The sequence below is a fragment of the Musca autumnalis genome, unplaced genomic scaffold, assembly GCF_047663935.1.
Source record: "Musca autumnalis isolate F117 unplaced genomic scaffold, ASM4766393v1 scaffold_4, whole genome shotgun sequence".
Lineage (NCBI taxonomy): Eukaryota > Metazoa > Arthropoda > Insecta > Diptera > Muscidae > Musca > Musca autumnalis.
In genome coordinates this window covers 99,209,202-99,232,025 of record NW_027411977.1, presented here as the reverse complement: position 1 = coordinate 99,232,025, position 22,824 = coordinate 99,209,202, and the positions used below count along the sequence as shown (strand labels likewise).

Here is a 22,824-nt window from a genome sequence, read left to right as displayed (position 1 = left end):
ACAACTCTCAAGATTTATTCTTTAACAATAACACAATGAATACAAAACGTTTTGTAAAAAAACAACGTTGTGGTGGTACCTTCAGCAACAAGTAGGTACGTCACGATAGCAAGTAGACGACTGGAAGCGTCTGGCATAACGTATCGTTGTCGGACAAGACACTTGAGAACTTAAGTGGCGTATACTTTTTTAAGCTTCAACGCCGTATTCAGAGACTCATGAGTGTTCGTTATAAGAATGCAGGGTTTATGAATGCCAGTAACCTGTGTTGGTACGGCCGTGGCTATGTGTCAGGTGTGTTTTATAGCTATTTGTGGCATAGGTGTGTGTAAATGATAGGTTTTGTTGTTGTTATTTTTTGCTATCCTCTTATTATAGATATTTTATTGCGTGCAAAGCAAATTGTCTGCTGCCACAAAGTTCATAAAGTTCTTTGCACAACTTAATTTTGCAATCTCATCATCTCTTCACACAGAACACATGTACAAATCTTCGTACTTATATATTCCCCATTGCGTACGTCACCGTTATCTTCCGGTTTTGCTGATGAACTACTTCCCCTTAAGAAAATGTGCAAATATTGAATAATATATAAGCCATTAATTGAAACAACGAAATCATTCAGCAATTGGTGTTCACTTCTTTAACATATCACTCGAACTTGAAAGACTTAGTAAAAATGGTTTGTATCAATTCGCATATTCAACATCAATAAAATTCATAACAAAATTCCACTCTAATTTCTTTTTAGAAAATCTTTGGTTTATTAGGTCTTGCAACATTGGCTTCTGCTGCAATTATCCCTTATAACAATGGGTTAAGGCTGCAAAGCGAAATTGCCGATGTGTCTGGTAGTGAACCTATCGAAAATGCTGAAGCGACCATCCTAAATGACGAAGGATATAAGTATAAGACTGTGCGTCGTCTGAAGTACCGTCGACGCCGCGATGTCTCTGAAATTGCCAACGAATATTTGCCACCTGCTGAGGAGGAAGTAACTGAAGCTGTTGCTGAAGTAAAATCTGAGGAAGAACCTCAAGATTCAGCTGTTTTGGGCGCCGATGGTTATGAATACAAAACCGTCCGTCGCTTGAAGTACCGCAAACGCCGTGATGTGTCAGAAGTTGCCAACGAATATTTGCCACCTGCTGAGGAAGAAGTTACTGAAGCTGATGTTAAAGTAAATTCCGAAGAAGAACCCCAAGATTCAGCTGTTTTGGGTGCCGATGGTTATGAATACAAAACCGTCCGTCGCTTGAAGTACCGTCATCGCCGCGATGTCGCTGAAATTACCAACGAATATTTGCCTCCTTCTGAGGAAAGCGTCACCGAAGCTGTTGTTGAAGTACAGTCCGAAGAAGAACCTCAAGATTCAGCTGTTTTGGGTGCCGAAGGTTATGAATACAAAACCGTTCGTCGCTTGAAGTATCGTCATCGCCGCGATGTTTCTGAAATTGCCAACGAATATTTGCCACCTGCTGAGGAAGAAGTTACTGAAGCTGTTGCTGAAGTCAAATCTGAGGAAGAACCTCAAGACTCAGCTGTTCTGGGTGCCGATGGTTATGAATACAAAACCGTTCGTCGCTTGAAGTACCGCAACCGTCGCGATGTTTCTGAAATTGCCAACGAATATTTGCCTCCTGCTGAAGAAACTGTTACCGAACCTGTTGCTGAAGTAAAGTCCGAAGAAGAATCTCAAGATTCAGCCGTTTTGGGTGCCGATGGTTATGAATACAAAACTGTTCGTCGCTTGAAGTACCGTCAACGACGCGATGTCTCCGAAATTGCCAATGAATACTTGCCACCTGCTGAAGAAACTGGTACCGAAACTGCTGCTGAAGTTAAATCTGAGGAAGAGCCCCAAGATTCAGCTGTTTTGGGTGCCGATGGTTATGAATACAAAACCGTCCGTCGCTTGAAGTACCGTCATCGCCGCGATGTCGCTGAAATTACCAACGAATATTTGTCTCCTTCTGAGGAAAGCGTCACCGAAGCTGTTGTTGAAGTAAATTCCGAAGAAGAACCCCAAGATTCAGCTGTTTTGGGTGCCGATGGTTATGAATACAAAACCGTCCGTCGCTTGAAGTACCGCAAGCGCCGTGATGTCTCAGAAGTTGCCAACGAATATTTGCCACCTGCTGAGGAAGAAGTTACTGAAGCTGTTGCTGAAGTCAAATCTGAGGAAGAACCCCAAGATTCAGCTGTTTTGGGTGCCGATGGTTATGAATACAAAACCGTCCGTCGCTTAAAGTACCGTCATCGCCGCGATGTCGCTGAAATTACCAACGAATATTTGCCTCCTTCTGAGGAAAGCGTCACTGAAGCTGTTGTTGAAGTAAATTCCGAAGAAGAACCCCAAGATTCAGCTGTTTTGGGTGCCGATGGTTATGAATACAAAACCGTCCGTCGCTTAAAGTACCGTCATCGGCGCGATGTCTCCGAAATTGCCAATGAGTATTTGCCACCTGCTGAGGAAGAAGTTACTGAAGCTGTTGCTGATGTCAAATCTGAGGAGGAGCCCCAAGATTCAGCTGTTTTGGGTGCCGATGGTTATGAATACAAAACCGTCCGTCGCTTGAAGTACCGTCATCGCCGCGATGTCTCTGAAATTGCCAACGAATATTTGCCACCTGCTGAAGAACTGTTACCGAAGCTATTGCTGAAGTTAAATCTGAGGAAGAGCCCCAAGATTCAGCTGTTTTGGGTGCCGATGGTTATGAATACAAAACCGTCCGTCGCTTGAAGTACCGTCATCGCCGCGATGTCTCCGAAGTTGCCAATGAGTATTTGCCACCTGCTGAGGAAGAAGTTACTGAAGCTGTTGCTGAAGCCAAATCTGAGGAAGAGCCCCAAGATTCAGCTGTTTTGGGTGCCGATGGTTATGAATACAAAACCGTCCGTCGCTTGAAGTATCGCCATCGCCGCGATGTTTCCGAAATTGCCAACGAATATTTGCCTCCTGCTGAAGAAACTGTTACCGAACCTGTTGCTGAAGTAAAATCCGAAGAAGAACCCCAAGATTCAGCAGTTTTGGGTGCCGGTGGTTATGAATATAAAACCGTTCGTCGCTTGAAGTACCGCAACCGTCGCGATGTTTCTGAAATTGCCAACGAATATTTGCCTCCTGCTGAAGAAACTGTTACCGAACATGTTGCTGAAGTAAAATCCGAAGAAGAATCTCAAGATTCAGCTGTTTTGGGTGCCGATGGTTATGAATACAAAACTGTTCGTCGCTTAAAGTACCGTAAACGTCGTGACACATCCACTCACTAAATCAGTGACTTTGAATTGTCTTTAATCCATTGCGTTTTGGTATTAATTAAACTTGTGTTTATATTACATGCTGTTATATTTCACATCTTGTTATTTAATAAAATTGTTTTTCTTGTCTTTTTAAATATCTCAAACAAATTCCGAGTGCTACTTCATTCTTAGAAATATTTGTTTTTTTCTATATGAGGTATACATTTTCGCTCTTCATTATTCCTTCTCCTGGTACTGTTGAAAAAGTGCCTGAAACTAATTCGAAGCGTGAATATCCTATATCAAAATGTGGTGTTATGTTGTAAATAAACAAATAATGAGGTAACCATTCACTGCAACTATCATTACTTACGAAAGAATTGCACTCGTACGGCAAATTCGAAAAGTTCAAACATTTAGGCTTAGGAACAGGAGCACACTTGTTCGCGGATAAATTTTAAACATACAGATAGTTCAAGCGGTATTCATTACAACGGTAATCTTTTGGAAAACCAACAAATACTGGGTCTGCTTCTCTTCTTAACGTCACTGTCTGGTAGTTTATCTCTATCAGCAAAGCTGGCTGATGCTCTTAATTTGCTGATACTTCTAAATTAAATATTTACTTATCAATTCTAATCAATATGGAAACTATCTTAAAAACAAGTAAGCAAAGGCTATAGTCGGACGGGGCCGACCATGTGATACCCTACACCACAACTTCTAGGAATTAGCTATGTGCCACCACTTTGCACGCTGAATGTCCGAGTATGATTCCCACGCCTGGCTACATCAAATTTTCAACGGTGGCATAATACCCATTTGTAATGCTGCCGATATTTCCTGAGTACTTCAGACATGAAAAACTTTTCTACAAGTGGCAACTTAGGACATGCCTTTCGGATTCGGCGATAAAAAATACGTCACATATCAATGACATAACATGAATCCATTGGTATAAGATAAGCCTCCCTTGTCCCTACTGGGATATTTGTGGAACAATTATATAAATTATACTTTTCTAAACAATATGCCAAAATTGGAAAATTCACATTGATTGTGGGTTTATTGAAGATCTATCGTCCTCACATGTGCTTGGTAATGCACGCAGTTGTGTGATTTTCAGGCCATTTCGAAAATAGTTCATTGTGTTTATATACATATTTTATACCGATAGAAATAACTAATAATGAATAGAAATTCAAATAATTTGCATGCAAACAAATTTATAAATCCCAAAATTATTCATATTCCATTATACAGCTCCGCTAACGGTGATATACCCTCAGCATCTGACCAAAAAAAAAAAACAAGCACAATAATTATGCCCTATGAAAAAAATATATTTTGTATTTTGTAGGTATCGGAATGTAACCAAATCAATTGTAGTAAGCTAACTTCTGATTTTTGAAAAAGTTTGAGAATTATTTTTTTTTACTCCGGAAAAATAGTACCGTTGCAATAGGTACAGTGAAAAGAATCTTCTTCGATTCAAATACATAGATCCGAGACTGTTCCTCAAACTGCACTTTTCCCAAATTTTGTGTAGGAGGTACTCGAAGGACGGGACCGATATAGTCCATATTCCAACCTGATACATTACTGGATGAAATAATAGGATGTGCAAAGTTATAGTTCACACAATTTTTCAGAAAAATTTTGAACTTTTGTGGGGGAGTTGCCCGAAGGAGTGAACCGATATAGCCCATATTCGAAATTAAACTAAGGTTGGGCAAAAAATTACGAAGTGCAAAATTTGGTTCGCATCGGTAGATCCGTTCGGGAGTTTTCGTGCGCAGCTAGACAGTAAGAGAGACAGATGAACGGACAGGGCTAAGTCGACTTCAAATTGTTTGAAAAGAATTTCGTCCAAACATACTTGGGGTCTAAAATCATTTTTTCGATGGACACATCTTTGGTCGTATTTTGTATATTTTGTATTAACCTAAAGGCTGAGGGTATACAATAGGTGGCGAATGCTGCAATATTTGTATAAAAGTTCAATTGGACAACTGAACTGAAAATTTCTCTGTCATGATTAAAACAATTTGTAGTATGAGAGGAAATTGTGGTTCTATACACAAAACCCATTATATATTAGGCAGTAGGCCCGTTATCTAGCAGACACATTATTGCAATTTGCATCAGGAGAAATATCAGTATTTATTTTTCCATATGTAGGCTACCTTGCCGGTATATGCCATTCAGGGATAAAAATATGGACCAAAAATAAAATTTGTATATTTTTCATACAAAAGTAATGGCCCATTTCACCCGCTATATAATATCGGATCGTCATCCAAAATTGTAGGCATCTTCTTCGACCTAAACCTTTACCTCGTGCAAATTTCTGTGCTTATGATTACACTTCAAACAAAAAACTGGATATTAGGTTGTAACTCTGTTATCTGACCGCGTAAATCAATATAATTGGCATCAATGGAAAGGGCAAGAGTTGTACTTCCAAATATTATTTACGTGGGCGGAATGTGTCTTCCAGGAATAAAGATATAACCGGTATATAAAAAATTTTCACAATTTTCACACAAAAGTTATGGTCTATTTTACCCTCTAAACATCATCCGATCACCATCTCAAATTGCAAGCATCTTCTTTGTCATATACTGTTACCTTGTTCGAATTTTCGAGGCCATCGGGCTATTATTGCGACCTACAGAGCAGCTGCAAATTCGAATAAAAATTATGTTTTTGGTCCATTTCACCCGCTAAATATTTCACGATCATCACCAATTACAATAGCGATCTATTCTGATGTGAAACCGACCTCCATACCAAATTTCGTGACTATCGGTTCATTATTTGGGCCTGGAGTTTGATTACAATTTATAATGGACAGACGGACACACGGACGGACGGACGGACGGACACACATCTCAAAATCGCTTTATCTCGCCGAGATATGAAGATTGGTATACCACATTGGGGGTCTCCGACGAATAGTTCGCGGTGTTACATGAATTTTTTTCCAAAACAAACTTATAATACCCTTTCCACATAGTGGTGTATGGTATAAAAATGATAAATCACCTGTGGTATCTTAGTCCTGAACTTGTTGGCTTGGCATTATTTGATCCGACAGTGCAAAACACCGTAAAGAGTCAAATGGCGACAAAAATCTTAACAAAGCGAAGATGGAAACTTCTCCGGAAATATTCGACCCAAACTTACAAAAGAACAACTGTTAGAAATTCCTAAAAAACGTCACATTAACTCCGAGTCGAGCTCACCACAGATTACAACCAATTAATTACAAAGGACGAACAACTAAAACAATGCGTTCTCCAAGTAGTCGGCTGTACCCAGATAGGCTCCATTTTCGCCCTAAGGCATACGTAGTCACGTTAATCGGGCTTTCTATATCGAATTCAGTAATACTTACGTATTTTGTTTTTGAACATAAAATGAACAGAATGGACTTTAATTTAATGCATAATACGGGCAAATAGCTTTAACCGTTCCACAGATATGGGTCGCTGAGAGAGACGAGATTTGCATACCTTCGAGGCCGCAGTAGCACGTGTTAACTTATTCCAATTGGCAATCTTAATCTTAAATCTATCTAAAATCTAATCTAAACTGGTAACCTAGACGGCACCCCCCGCCTAAAAAAAATCTGACATCGATTTCTTCCCTTTGAGTTAAAACCAGCCTAAAGCTACAAATTAAGACAAAGGAAATATTGAATTTACATAAAATTATTGATATTTTATCAAATTTTATATTTTTGCATAGTTTAACAATAAAAAATAGTACTACAACACCATATACCCTACACCACACTGTCGTAAGAGGCATCAATAACATAATAATCTGCTAAAAATCTACTGCTAAAAACTGTTTGCATATTTTTTGCATATTCTGCATATTTTCCATATTTTTTGGATTATTTTGGGCATTTTTTTGCATATTTTTGATATGACCCCAAATATCGAAAAATGGACCCTTAAAACGCCTAGATCCAAAATTTGAGTCCAATCGGATAAGAAATAAAAAACATGCATAAATCCGATGTCTAGTAATTACACTGCACACAATTAAAACTGTGGGATCCTTGTATATAAAAGGGTGCAACGCTGTTGTATGACCACGATTTTCCACATAATTGACATCAATGGAAAGGTTAAAAGATCGCCTTCCAAAAATATCACTCACGTTGACGTTCAGGATATAATACAAATTTTACACAAAAGTTTTGGTCCACTTAACCCGCTAAATATTATCTGATTATCATCTTAAATTGCAATCTTCTGCTTCGTCGTAAACCCTAACCTTACTTAAAATTTCGCCGATCAGACTATTATTGCAAATTTGGAACATCAAACCCCATTTTATAACAAGCGATAAGCTCGTTACGAGTATGTTGCAGATACATTATTTGCAATTTGCATCAGGGGAAAGGTCTGTACTTCTTTTTCCATATGTAGGCTACTTTGCCGATATATGCCCTCCATGAATTAAATTATGGACCATAAATATTTTTTTTTTTTTTATTTTTCATACCAAAGTAATGGTCTATTTCACCCGCTAAATAATATCAGATCATTATTCAAAATTGCAGGCATCTTGTTGGACATAAACTCTTACATCGTGCAAAATTTCGTGACTATTGAGCTGTAATTGCGACTTCTATCGTGTTTATGATTATACTGCAAACAAAATACTGGGTATATTAGGCTGTAACTCTAGTATCTGAGCACGTAAATCAACATAATTGGCATAAATGGAAAGGTCAAGAAATGGCCATCCAAATGCTATTTACGTGCTCGGAATGTATCTTCCAGAAATACGTATATAAGCTGTATATTAAAAATTTTCACAAATTTCACACAAAAGTTGTGGTCCATTTAACCGTCTAAATATTACCTGATCACTATCTCAAATTGCAAGCTTCTTCCTTATCATATACTCTTACCTTAGTTAAAATTTCGAGGCGATCGGACTATCATTGCGACCTCCTCCAGCGTAATCAAGTTGACGTTTCCAATACGCAGGTATTCTAAAACTTCCCTTTAATTATGGTCTGTTCCAGAACGGCAAGAATCTACTAATTTTTACTATTTTTTCGATATTATAGATTTCGAGATATATCTCCAAAATTCAAATGCACTCATATCATTATGGTGAATATATTACAGCCTTCGAATAAGACAATGGAATTTAAATCTATTGGTAGTACAATACAACGATCTGTAGTTGCCGGTGATGTTGTATATCAAAGACTGAAAATAAAAGGAGCCACATATTTTTTAATAATTTATTTAAATTTCTATATAAGAAGTGCGATTCTCCAAATCATTTTTTTGCGTTACTGAAAAAACGGTAAAATTAAATTGCTTATAATTTCGGTAATTATTGATATTTATACCCTACACCACTACGTGGAAAGGGTATTATAAGTTTGTTTTGGAAAAAATTCATGTAACACCGCGAAATATTCGTCGGAGACCCCCAATGTGGTATACCAATCTTGATATCTCGGCGAGATAAAGCGATTTTCAGATGTGTGTCCGTCCGTCTGTCCGTGTGTCCGTCTGTCCATTATAAATTGTAATCAAACTCCAGGCCGCAATAATGGACCGATCGTCACGAAATTTGGTATGGAGGTCGGTTTCACATCAGAATAGATCGCTATTTTAATTGGTGTTGATCGTGAAATATTTAGCGGGTGAAATGGACCAAAAACATAATTTTTATTCGATTTTGCAGCTGCTCTGTAGGTCGCAATAATAGCCCGATGGCCTCGAAAATTCGAACAGGTAACAGTATATTACAAAGAAGATGCTTGCAATTTGAGATGGTGATCGGATGATGTTTAGAGGGTAATATGGAGCATAACTTTTGTGTGGAAATCAGTGTTCGAAAATAAACACTATGGTATCGTACCGTACCGTTCTGTACCGTACCAAGGTGGATAGGTACGCTACGATAACCGGTACGGTACGGTACACAAACACTAAAAAATATTTTAGTGATACTGTACCGGAGCACAACGAAAATCTTACTGTACCGACTGCGGTACACAACGATTTTTAGTGTACCGACAGCGGTACGCTACGATTTTTTAGTGAACCGACTGCGGTACATTACGATACGTACCGGTAATGTACCGTACATGTGTGTTTTGTAAATTGTGATGGATAAATTATATGTTTGATGTTTTTGAGAATAAGGGCAAGAATAGTAACTAAAATTCAACATTATATTAATTAAAAGCACGAATGTGATAAATTCGGTCGGTATACGAATTTTGAGAAAATTAGTGTGAAATATGAAAATAGCTAAAATTCCCAACCAATACATATTTTAATTAATTCTATAAGAAGATTTAAGTGAACCACCCTCTATTATAGCATTAGGTTTAAAACCCATATTATTAATGTATGTATTTCTATTTACTCGCTTTGAAAAAATTTATTATGGACTCATTAGAGCCCTTGGAGTCAATGTACATATTAAAACACTATTTTTTTTAAATATTAGTCTCCAGCTAAAATATTTAAAATTTTTAATATGTTTATTCTGTTGAAGTTTTAATGTTGATATGTTTGAATTAATTAAAATAAAATTGCATAAAACATAAAATCCGTTTGTAATAGGTAACAAAACAAAATGGTAGGAATATGAGAATAATGCCTCAAAACTCAAACTTTAGAGGGCTTCTTCGTAGTGGTAATTTCTGCTGGTAGAATACGTTTACGTTTCACTGTGGGAAAAAGTACCGACTTAGCGCGTCAAAAAAAGTCGATGTTTTATTGTATGTTTGTCCATAATTTGGATAAGAGCAGCTCTAGATTGACAAGTGTACTTCATTTATTATTATATTTAGTAAATTTGTATTTTTACCCATATAACGGTACCTGCCGATTTTCGGTATTTTAAAGATTTCTACCACATTATCCCACCGAAATGGCTTAGATTTGGTATCTAGTGTCCATTGGGGTTATACATATATTCCTATAAGAATTTTCGGTACAGGTCCACTTTTTTATATAGCCCCCATAGAACGGTTCAGCCGATGTCGGTTATTTTGATGGTTATAGCCACGTTATCCAACCGAATTAGTTGAAATTTGGCATTTAGTCTACGTTGGGAGTATAAAATATTCCGACGGAGAATTGTCTGCACGGGTTCACGTTTTGATATGGCCCCAATAGAAAGGTACCGCCCGAATCTCGCTAATTTTAGATAGAAAATAATAATAAAAACAATTATAAAATATTTTGTTGCAGATAAAACTTTACAAATTTGGTAAGAACTATATGTACGCGCCATCCTGCGACACTCCCTACTAAATAGTTTTGACAAAGTACACAATTTGAAAGAAAAGCGAATGTCACGTTATTTACATATTTGTAAAATCCGAGTTACAATAAATAACATATTATATAAAATATTTTTTACTCATCTGTCTTCACGAAAAGTTAAATACAATAAAGCTTTAAAATTACTTTGTTGGAAGACTGCATACGACGATCGAAAATTTACTACTAAAATATATTATAAAAACCAGTCCATAAATTGTGAACAAAAAATTAACCGTTATTCCGCTTTGCCTGATGTAAAACAAATTATTTTAACTGTCGTTAGATTCTATGGACACCTTAGATCAATACTGCACCAATAATTTTTAAAACGGCGTATGTGATTTTATCATTTTTGGCGCGCTATATCGGTGTTTTTTTCCACTGTTGGTTTTTCCCAAAAAACATCAATGTGAAACCAACACGTGCCTTATTACTTTATACAAATATTTTGGATATTCATATGTATGTAACACAATTATGGGGTCAATTTATATAGTCTTCCATAATAAAACAAAAAACCATTAAACATTTTCTCATAATTCATAAAAACACATGTATGGTACATTACAGATTTGTATATTATTTTCATTGTTCCAACAATACGAACTACGAATTTTCACTGCTTCGACTTTTTCAGCGGTACCACAAAGTAACAGGCAAAATTCTCGTTGATCGTCCACATTACCTTGCTATGAATAGATTTTCTGTTATAGGTGCAACCAATAATAATGATTTTGCACGAGGGGACTTTTGTCGAAAATAAACATCCTTATGACGTCAATTAGAAACCTCATACTGGTGTTATGATAAATACATTTCATATTAAAAAAATCATATTAAAATTTATAATTTGGCTACAAATACATTTAAATGTGTATATAAAAATAGCTTGGAAAAAACCTTAGTGATGAGCGATCACCTTTAGCGAATACTGTTCACTACAAACAAAATAGATGGGTATTTTTGTACAGGTAATATTAATGTGGATTGTATAGCAAATATTACATTTTTCTGAATAATCCTTTTCCAAAAAATGCTAATGACACCAAAATAGTAAAATTATTCTTTACTAATTCATATACATAAATGATTTTATAATTCACGATTTTTGCCCCTTTTGGATATCATAAATGTCTAAGTGCCTAACGTGGTAAACAACATTATATTTTCTAGTCATTTTCTCAATATTTATAAACGATTAAAATGTAATTAATTTATACAATATTGAATTTAATGTATTATACTTGCCTTCTTTGCCAAGAAAGCATATAACAATTCGCATTTCCTTATAAATAAAAATACACATGTGTGGTACATTACCGGTACGATATTTTTTTAGTGAACCGACCAGTGGTACACTACGATATTTTAGTGTACCGACTGCGGTACGCTACGATTTTTTAGTGTACCGACTGCGGTTCACTACGATTTTCGTTGTGCTCCGGTACGGTACGCTAAAATATTTTTTAGTGGTTGTGTTCCGGTACGGTACACTAAAATATTTTTTAGTGATACCGTACCTGGAGCGGTACGTTATTTTAGTGTACTGTTTCTTTTCGAACACTGGTGGAAATTGTGAAAATTTTTAATATACAGCTTACATCTTTATTCTTGGAAGACATATTCCGCCCACGTAAATAATATTTGGAAGTCCAACTCTTGTCCTTTCCATTGATGCCAATTATATTGATTTACGCGGTCAGATAACAGAGTTACAACCTAATATATCCAGTTTTTTTGTTTGAAGTGTAATCATAAGCACACTAGAGGTCGCAATTATAACTCAATAGTCACGAAATTTTGCACGAAGTAACACTTTAGGTCGAAGAAGATGCATACAATTTTGGATGATGATCTGACATTATTTAGAGGGTGAAATGGACCATTACTTTTTATGAAAAATATAAACATTTTATATTTGGTCCATATTTTGATTCCTGGCCCATATACCGCCAAAGTAGCCTACATATGAAAAAAGAACGACTGACCTTTCCCCTGATACAAATTGCAATATTGAGTTTGGTAGATAACGGAGCTGCTGTCTAATATAAAATAGGTTTTCTGTGGGGAACCTCATTTTCCTACCATGCTATAAATTGTTTCTATCATGTCAGAGAAATTCCCAGTTTGGGCATTGTTGCAAATTACGTGGGGCCCAATTAATTGTATTAATTGCCCAATTCGATTTTTTTAAACCTATCGCACTTGTTCAACAAAAGGGTTGTAACTAAAAACTTTAACTTTTTAATTAGAAATTGATTAACCCTACCCACTGTAAAAATCTACCATTACTTTGTCTACTCTTTCGTCAAAAATACCGGTATTTCACTATTCATGTCTTCGGAAAAACTAGTTATGTATCAACGCCTTTTTTGTCTAATGAAAAATATAACATTTTGAGTTACTACCTTTTTCTTGAACAGGTCCGATATATTGCAGCATGGGGTCGCTTCGCCACCTTTTTTCAAAATGTACTCGGCGTTGCTAACGTTAATTTTTATAAATATTAATTTTATGGGATGTTTGTGGAACACTTATTATACTTATTACTATTTAAGCTTGATGTGATATGATGGCAGAATCCACAAAGTTATTTTTTACAATAAGTTTATTTGTTCCATAACGGAATTTTGATTTGCTGAAAGCTAATTCCCAGGGGTAGTGGTGTAGGGTATCAAATGGTCGGCCCCGTCCGACTATAGCCGTTGCTTACTTGTTTTTGCATATTTTTGATATGACCCCAAATATCGAAAAATGGACCCTTAAAACGCCTAGATCCAAAATTTGAGTCCAATCGGATAAGAAATAAAAAACATGCAAAAATCCGATGTCTAGTAATTACACTGCACACAATTAAAACTGCGGGATCCTTGTATATAATAGAGTGCAACTCTGTTGTTGACCACGTTTATCCACATAATTGACATCAATGGAAAGGTTAAAAGGATATAATACAAATTTTACACAAAAGTTTTGGTCCATTAAACCCGCTAAATATTATCTGATTATCATCTTAAATTGCAATCTCTGCTTCATCGTAAACCCTAACCTTACTTAAAATTTCACCGATCAGACTATTATTGCAAATTTGGAGCATCAAACCCCATTATATAACAGGCGATAAGCTCGTTACGAGTATGTTGCAGATACATTATTTGCAATTTGCATCAGGGGAAAGGTCTGTACTTCTTTTTTCATATGCAGGCTACTATGCCGATATATGCCCTCCATGAATTAAATTATGACCATAAATATGTTTTTTATACCCTCCACCAAGTATGGAGGGTATATTAAGTTTGTCATTCCGTTTGTAACACATCGAACTAATCATTTGCGACCCTATAAAGTATATATATTCTTGATCAGGATAAAATTCTAACACGATCAAGCCATGTCCGTCTGTCCGTCTGTTGTAATCACTCTAGCGTCCGCAATAATTGAGATAGGGTGCTGAAATTTTGCACGCGAGGGTCTTTTTTCCATAGGCAGGTCAAGTTCGAAGATGGGCTATATCGGTCCACTCTTTGGTATAGCCCCCATATAACGGTACCTCCGGATTTGAGGTATTTTGAAGTTCTTCGCCACATTTGCAGACCGAATTAGCTATAATTTGGCACTTAGGGTTCCTAGTGATCAACAAACTTATATCTCAAAGGATATGGGCATAGGTCCATGTTTTGGTATAGTCCTCATATAACGGTACCTTCCGATTTTCGGTATTTTGAGAATTTTAGCCACAATTTTTAACCGCACTATCTGCAATTTGACACTTGAGGTTCTTAGTGGTCATGAAATATCTCCATGAAACATCGTCAACATAGGTCCATGTTTTGGTATAACCCCCATATATCGGTACCTCCCGATTTTCGGTATTTTGAGAATTTTAGCTACAATTTTTAACCGAACTAGCTGTAATTTGCCATTTGAGATTCTCAGTGGTCATTAATTATCTCCACCAAACATCCTCAACATAGGTCCATGTTTTGGTATAGCCCCCATATAACGGTACCTCCCGATTTTCGGTATTTTGAGAATTTTAGCTAAAATTTTTAAACGAACTAGCTGTAATTTGCCATTTGAGGTTCTCAGTGGTCATGAAAAATCTCCAGCAAAAATCGTCAACATAGGTCCATGTTTTGGTATAGCCCCCATATAACGGTACCTCCCGATTTTCGGTATTTTGAGAATTTTAGCCTCAATTTGTAACCGAACTATCTGCAATTTGACATTTGAGGTTCTCAGTGGTCATTAAACATCTCCATCAAACATCGTCAACATAGGTCCATGTTTTGGTATGGCCCCCTTATAACCGTACCTCCCGATTTTCGGTATTTTGAGCAATTTAGTTACAATTTTTAACCGAACTATCTGCAATTTGACATTTGAGGTTCTCAGTGGTCAAGAAATATCTCCACGAAACATCGTCAACATAGGTCCATGTTTTGGTATAGCACCCATATATCGGTACCTCCCGATTTTCGGTATTTTGAGAATTTTAGCTACAATTTGTAACCGAACTATCTGCAATTTGGTATTTTGAGAATTTTAGCTACAGTTTTTAACCGAACTAGCTGTAATTTGCCATTTGAGGTTCTCAATGGTCATGAAATATCTCCAGCAAACGTCGTCAACATAGGACCATGTTTTGGTATAGTCCCCATATAACGGTACCTCCCGATTTTCGGTATTTTGAGAATTTTAGCAACAATTTGTAACCGAACTATCTGCAATTTGACATTTGAGGTTCTCAGTGGTCATTAAACATCTCCACCAAACATCATCAACATAGGTCCATGTTTTGGTATGGCCCCCTTAAAACCGTACCTCCCGACTTTCGGTATTTTGAGCATTTCAGTTACAATTTTTAACCGAACTAGCTGTAATTTGACATTTGAGGTTCTCAGTGATCATAAAATATCTCCAAGAAACATCCTCCCGATTTTCGGTATTTTGAGAATTTTAGCTACAATTTTTAACCGAACTAGCTGTAATTTGCCATCTGAGGTTCTCAGTGGTCATGAAACATCTCCACCAAACATCGTCAACATAGGTCCATGTTTTGGTATAGCCCCCATATATCGGTACCTCCCGATTTTCGGTATTTTGAGAATTTTAGCTACAGTTTTTAACCGAAATAGCTGTAATTTGACATTTGAAGTTCTCAGTGGTCATAAAACATGTCCAACGAAACATCGTCAACATAGGTCCATGTTTTGGTATAGCCCCATATAACGGTATCTCCCGATTTTCGGTATTTTGAGAATTTTAGCTACAATTTTGTCTATTCAAAAATAATCGTCAATATAGGTCCATGTTTTGGTATATCCCCCCATATAACTGTACCTCCGATTTTAGGGAATTTTTTTTTTTTGGTATAGCCCCATATAACGGTATCTCCCGATTTTCGGTATTTTGAGAATTTTAGCTACAATTTTGTCTATTCAAAAATAATCGTCAATATAGGTCCATGTTTTGGTATATCCCCCCATATAACTGTACCTCCGATTTTAGGGAATTTTCAGTGGTCACGAAATTTCTTCACTAAAATTCGTCAACATGGGTCCATTTTTGAAGGTCTACATTGTTTTGATGAAACTACCCTCAATTTGACTCTTGAAATTCCCTGCAGCTATAAAACTTTTCCGCCAAAAAATTTAAAGATAGGTTGACTCTTTGATATAGCCCCGTAGGTGGTACCTTTCACCTAGCTGAACACATTTTTTAGATCAGATTAGATATCACTGTGCAACAAAATGGAGGTGAAAGTCTGGGGCACGAAAAATTCCTCTTGGGGAAGAAATGCCTTCGTGAGTATATTATGAACCCCGAAGGACAGATCCGCCGTGAGTCGAACTTTCGCGTTTGGCGTGATGAAGTTTTTGTTAGAGACCCTGTGGGCCATCAGGAATTAGCGTTATATCTTTGTTCACTGTTGCGTATGTGCTCTACAAAAACAACAAACAAAGATATAATGCTAATTCATGATGGCTTGCAGGGTCTCTTGCAAAAACTTCATCACGCTATAACGCGGAAGTTCGACTCACGGCGCATCTGTCCTTCGGGGTTTTTAATATACACACACCAAGGGCTTTCATCTCCAAAAGGAATTATCTCTGCCCCAACATTTGTGTTCACAGTGTAATTTAAGCAACAGTGGGAGGCAGTAGGCTTCTATCCATTGTCGAAAAGTTGTTCCACCTAAGATTGTGAAAGGACCCTAATTATTCCATTTTAATTAAGATTATTTTATGGTGGAGGGTATAAAAAGTTCGGCCCGGCCGATCTTAACGACTTTTTACTTGTTATTTTTCATACGAAAGTAATGGTCTATTTCACCCGCTAAATAATATCAGATCATTATCCAAAATTGCAGGCATCTTGTTCGACATAAACTCTTACATCGTGCAAAATTTCGTGCCTATTGAGCTGTAATTGCGACTTCTAGCGTGTTTATGATTATACTACAAAGAAAACACTGGGTATATTAGGCTGTAACTCTAGTATCTGAGCACGTAAATAATTGGCATCAATGGAAAGGCCAAGAAATGGCCTTCCAAATGCTATTTACGTGCTCGGAATGTATATTCCAGAAATACGTATATAAGCTGTATATTAAAAATTTTCACAAATTTCACACGAAAGTTGTGGTCCATTTAACCGTCTAAATATTATCTGATTACTATCTCAAATTGCAGGCTTCTTCTTTATCATATACTCTTACCTTAGTTAAAATTTCGAGGCGATCGGACTATCATTGCGACCTACAGAGCAGCTACAAAATCGGATAAAAATTATGTTTTTGGCCCATTTCACCCGCTAAATATTTCTAGTGGATTAAATGGACCATTACTTTTGTATGAAAAATATAAAAATTTAAAATTTGGTCCATATTTTACTTCCTGGAGGGCATATACAGTATAGTCTCGATAATCCGGACACCACATGTTTCGGCGATGTCCGGATTATCGAATTGTCCGGATTACCGAGTAGTCACAAAAATACATAATTTTGTAAGTTAAAATCATTAATATCGGACGTTTCCTAGATGATAATCTGACATCTTAAGTAAACAAATTCATATTAACCAAATATCACGGGGTACTACCATTTTAAGCAGCTTTTCTGGCTTCTTAATTCTACTCCTCCGGCGTAATTTAGGTGACGTTTCCAATACACAGGTATTCTAAACCTTCCCTTTAATTTGGTCCGTTCCAGAACTGCAAGAATCTACTAATTTTTACTATTTTTTCGATATTATAGATTTCGAGATATATCTCCAAAATTCAAATGCACTCATATCATTATGGTGAATATATTTTAGTCATTTCTATGAACATTACAGACATATGGAATTTAAATCTATTGGTAGTACAATACAACGATCTGTAGTTGCCGGTGATGTTGAATATCAAAGATTGAAAATAAAAGGAGCCACATATTTTTTAATAATTTATTGAAATTTCTATACAAGAAGTGCGATTCTCCAAATATTTTTTTTGCGTTACTGAAAAAACGGTAAAATTAAATTGCTTATAATTTCGGTAATTAATGATATTTTTTCAGTAAATTAGTAACCAAAAAAGTGATCGTTAAGTTCTGCCTATAGCAAGAGTGCTGTCAAATTTTATTTAAACTTTTCATTCATCATTTTGCTTTTTAACTTTACCGATTTTTTCGGTAACTCAAAAATTACTTAAAGAATCTAAAAAATCTAAATCTTAAAACTAAGCTTTTAATCCCAACGCTTTAAATGTTATAAACATTTCTAGGTAAAATATCATTGGAATACAATACACAGTTATAAGGGACTTTCTCACTAATCCACAGTGGATCCACTTTTATGGAGAAAGCGGCCAAAAATATATAGAGTGTAAAAATCAAGCCAATGCGCCGGACACAGCTTTGTGCTGCTGCGAAGAGTGTTTTAAGAAACCACGAGCGTAACATTCTCCCCACTTTCCCCTCGGGAGGGGTATACTGTGAGAATTGTTTTATGTTGTTAATACAAAATGACATAAACAAAGGTCCCGATTATCTTATGATGCAAAAATAGGCTTGGGGAAACAAAACAATCTCCAAAACAATATAAAATCCAACCAATTTAGCGGTTTAAAAAAATCAAAATTTTCGTCTAAAAATTGGTAAAATTTTTAATATAGATCTTATAGCGTAATTCCTGGAAGCCACGTAAGACAAATTTGGAAGAAGATTTCTTCATCTTGCCACTGATGGCAATTATGTTAATGTACGTGGTCAGATAACAGAGTTATACACTAATATATCCATAGAAACCCTATTCAAGGGCAGCTTTAGGCAGCTACCCACCGTTTATAGTCTGGCACTAGATGGCAGCTGATTTTAATACTGAATAATCTTAAACCGATTACCTACGTTGGAAAATTATACCCGAGGTGGGCACTGGTGGACAAACCTTAGGTCAAATTTAAGTATATGATCGAATTTGCATTACAAAACACACTAAGAAAATATGAAGCTAACTAGAATTCCACAACACGCTAAAACACAATTTTTTAATGAAAATTAAGCGATTACCTCCTACTTCAAAATCCGTTACAATATTTTGCTATACGTATTAGTTTCCCGATATTTTGAATATATTTACTTGCACTTAAAATATAGGTTGTACTCACAACAAAAAATATTAGTCAAATGTTCCGACTTTTGAAGCTATTCTTAAGAAGATCGCGTTCGAATGAAACAAAAACTAATATATTTTTAAAAAGGTCCATGTCATAGCTGTCAGAGTTGCCAGATGTTGTACCAAAATTTTGACATTAATTTTTTTATTTTTGGCCAATGGGAGGATCCACTGTGTAATCGGAGGCCTAGTAAACTACTTCCTTTAGAGGAAAGGAACACCCAGCATCGATTTTTAAGGGAACTAGGCTACTCAACACTAGGTTTAAAATACTGTTGCGTATCAAAGTCATCCATCGATGGTAGAAGGGTAGATTCGACAGATTCAAATAGTTAATTCAATATTGACTGCATAACTGAGTCAACGGTAACTAGCCAGAAAGACGAGATGTGGAACTTAATTTTTCTTATTTATACACAATTGCTAACGCTAAGAACGAAAACATCAAAGAAATAAATAAAAATGTAATGCTCACGATAGGCAAAAATATTGATGTCCGGATTATCGAGGTACGAAAAATATGAGATTTTCGGATTACGAAGTCTAAAAATTCTAGTGTCCCGATTACCGCATTGTCCGGATTAACGAGTGTCCGGATTATCTAGATTATACTGTACCAGCAATGTAGCCTACATATGGAAAAGGAACTACTGACTTTTTCCCAGATGCAAATTGCAATAATGTGTCTCCTGGGTAACTAACGGGCCTACTACCTAATATATAATAGGTTAGGTGTAGAATACAACATTTTCCTCCCATGCTACAATTTGTCTCTATCATGATAGAGAAATTCCCAGCATTATTGTAAATTACGTGGAGCCCTAGCATATTAATTGTCCAATTGCATTTTTATGCATTGTATATTGCAGCATGGGGTCGCTTCGCCACCTTTTTTCAAAATTCACACGGTGTAGCTACCGTTAATTTTTTTTTGAAATATTAATTTTGGTGAAGGCACCCATCCCCTCCTGGCGTATAGTTAATTAAATATGAATATTTTTGGGAGTCATAAATCGGTTTGCATTCAAATTGTTTAAATTTCTACTCATTATTAGTTGTTTTTTTACCGGTTAAAATATATTTTTTGATATCACAATATATATCCACAATGAACTATTTTCGAAATACCCTAAAAATCACAAATTTCCAAGCATATGTGAGGCGCTCAGCGCCAAAACGGCCTAACCCACCTTTTCAAAAAAATCAAACTGACTATGCTGGACGAACCGGAACCTTTTGTAATACATACTAAAAAAACCCCAATTGCATAGATTAACCCTATGTTATTCTACATGCCGAAAACCGTTTTTCCTTTATTGAAAGTTTGAAAAAATGTGGACGCCACATAGACAAAATCGAATACTGGAAAAAAATACGAGTGGATTAGGCATGTTACGTTTTAGTCAGGAGAATATTTGAAAAATAATATAAAAATAAATTTTCGAGAAGATTTTGTAAGTAAAAACCAAAGGTTATGTAATAAAGTTGACTTACGCCCTGGCGTCAATGTAGAATGTAAGAAGTTAATAATGTATCGCGATCAATGTGGTGGCCAAAACCGTAACATAAGAATGAACACTATTTTTATATATTTATTTCGACCTTCTCAGTGGAACGGATAGACCACATATTTTTAGTGTCTGGCCATTCATGCCTACCATGCAATCAAGATTTTGGTCTCATTGAAAAGGAAAAAAATATTATAAGGGCATTTTTACGCCTGATGATTGGGATCGTGTAATCCTCACGGCAAAAAGGAACCATGTCACTTGGTAAAGATGACGACAGATGAAATAAAAAGCATATCCTCAATTGAGAAACTAGTATCAAACAGAAAAATCTCCGAAGACAAGACTTCAAAAGTTGAATGGCTTAAGATTCAGTGCCTTCGATTCCAAAATGCGAAGCCATTTATAATTCAATACAAATATTCAAATAACATTAATGTTTTATTTCAAGAAGTTAATATTTCAAAAAGGAACTTTAGCAAGTACGTAAATTTTGAATTGGAACCGCTTTATCCGGGAGGAAGATTCATTAAAGTTGCAAAGTTTAAGGATTTACAGAAACTCAAAGGGTAAATCATGCATTTTATAATAATTTAACAACAAATTCGAGAGCCGAAGATGAAGATATCCAGGAAGAAGACCAATAATTTTTATTAATATGTATCAATTAAAATTCTCACAGTTATTTTTATTATACATCTGCATAACTTTTGTTTTAATAAATGGAGACAAAATGGCCTAACCCTCAGTTCCTTTCAATATATATTTTTTTTAATGGATGCCAAAACGGCCTATGCCACTTTAATTTTTTTATTAACTGATTCAAACAGTCTTTATCTATGTAAACTAATACCTAATGATTAACCTAAAACAAATATTACAACTAATATGTATTTATGATTAATTAAAAAATTATAAAAATATTTTAAAAACTTGTTTTCTTTGAACTTCGTTTTTCTCAAAACCATCTCTATGTGGGTTAGGCCGTTTTGGCGCTGAGCGCCTCATGTATGGTACAAGTGCACTTTTTTGGACGATAGATCTTCAATAAACTCACCATGCTCCCTTTGAAAAATTATATATGTATAGCGTTTGTAGTGTGCAATAAAATTGGAGCAGTGTCCGTCTGTCAAAACATGTACAATTAATTTTTTTTTTTTATTCTTCAAAAATCAAAAAATGTAAATTTTACATGTTTTGACATATATAATAGGGTGCCACCGTGGTACAAAGGAATGCACACCCATCTTTCACGCTGAATGCCCGGGTTCGGTTCCTAGGCCACATGAAATTTTCAACGGTGGCAAAATACCCCTCAGTAATGATGGTGAAATTTTCTGAGTATTTCAGCCATGAAATTCTTCTCTATATGCGGTGTCTTAGGACACGTCGCGACGCGTCGTTCGGACTCGGCGATAAACCGTAGGTCCCTTATCATGAATCGGGGTGCACTCATTCATATGAGAGAAGCATATTAAATGGCTCAAAGCAAAAAAAAAAATTATTACGTATCTTCGTTTCTAATATTATTCCATAGAGTACAGCTATATTTCAACTTCACATCCGCCTTGTACGCAGAATGTCGGGGGTTCGATTCCGCGGCGAGGTAACATCAAACTTTCAACGGTGGGCACGTCATTTGGACTTGGTGATAAACTGTATGTCTCAAGCTTAATGTGATAAGGTTTCATATCGTCACCTGAAATGCCCAAAATCGTAACCTTAAAAGGGTTACGTGGAGGGTTACGTCTTTGGGCATTTCAGATGACGATTTGCTTATTTGTTTTATAAAGGAATTTTGATTTGCTGAAAGCTAATTGCCAGAGGCAGAGGTGTAGGGTATCACAGGGTCGGCCCGTCCTTTGCTTACTTGTTTAACATAAATATAGCCAAAGCTTCCATGCAAATTATCTTTTAAGGCCAATATTTTTTACCACGTCCAAAAACATTTCATTTTATCCAAAGGTATTTAAATTGTATAATATACAATCACAAGTCGCGTGTTCTAAAGGGTAAACCTTGGCTTCAGCTATGTTAAATTTTCAAAAATATTGGTGATATATGTACACTTTGAAACGACCAAAAACCG

At 36.0% G+C, this 22,824-nt stretch overlaps 1 pseudogene; it reads left to right on the top strand.

The window, feature by feature from the left end:
• Nucleotides 1–653: 653 nt before the first annotated feature.
• Nucleotides 654–3,400, top strand: LOC141401760 (uncharacterized; annotated as a pseudogene).
• Nucleotides 3,401–22,824: the final 19,424 nt, after the last annotated feature.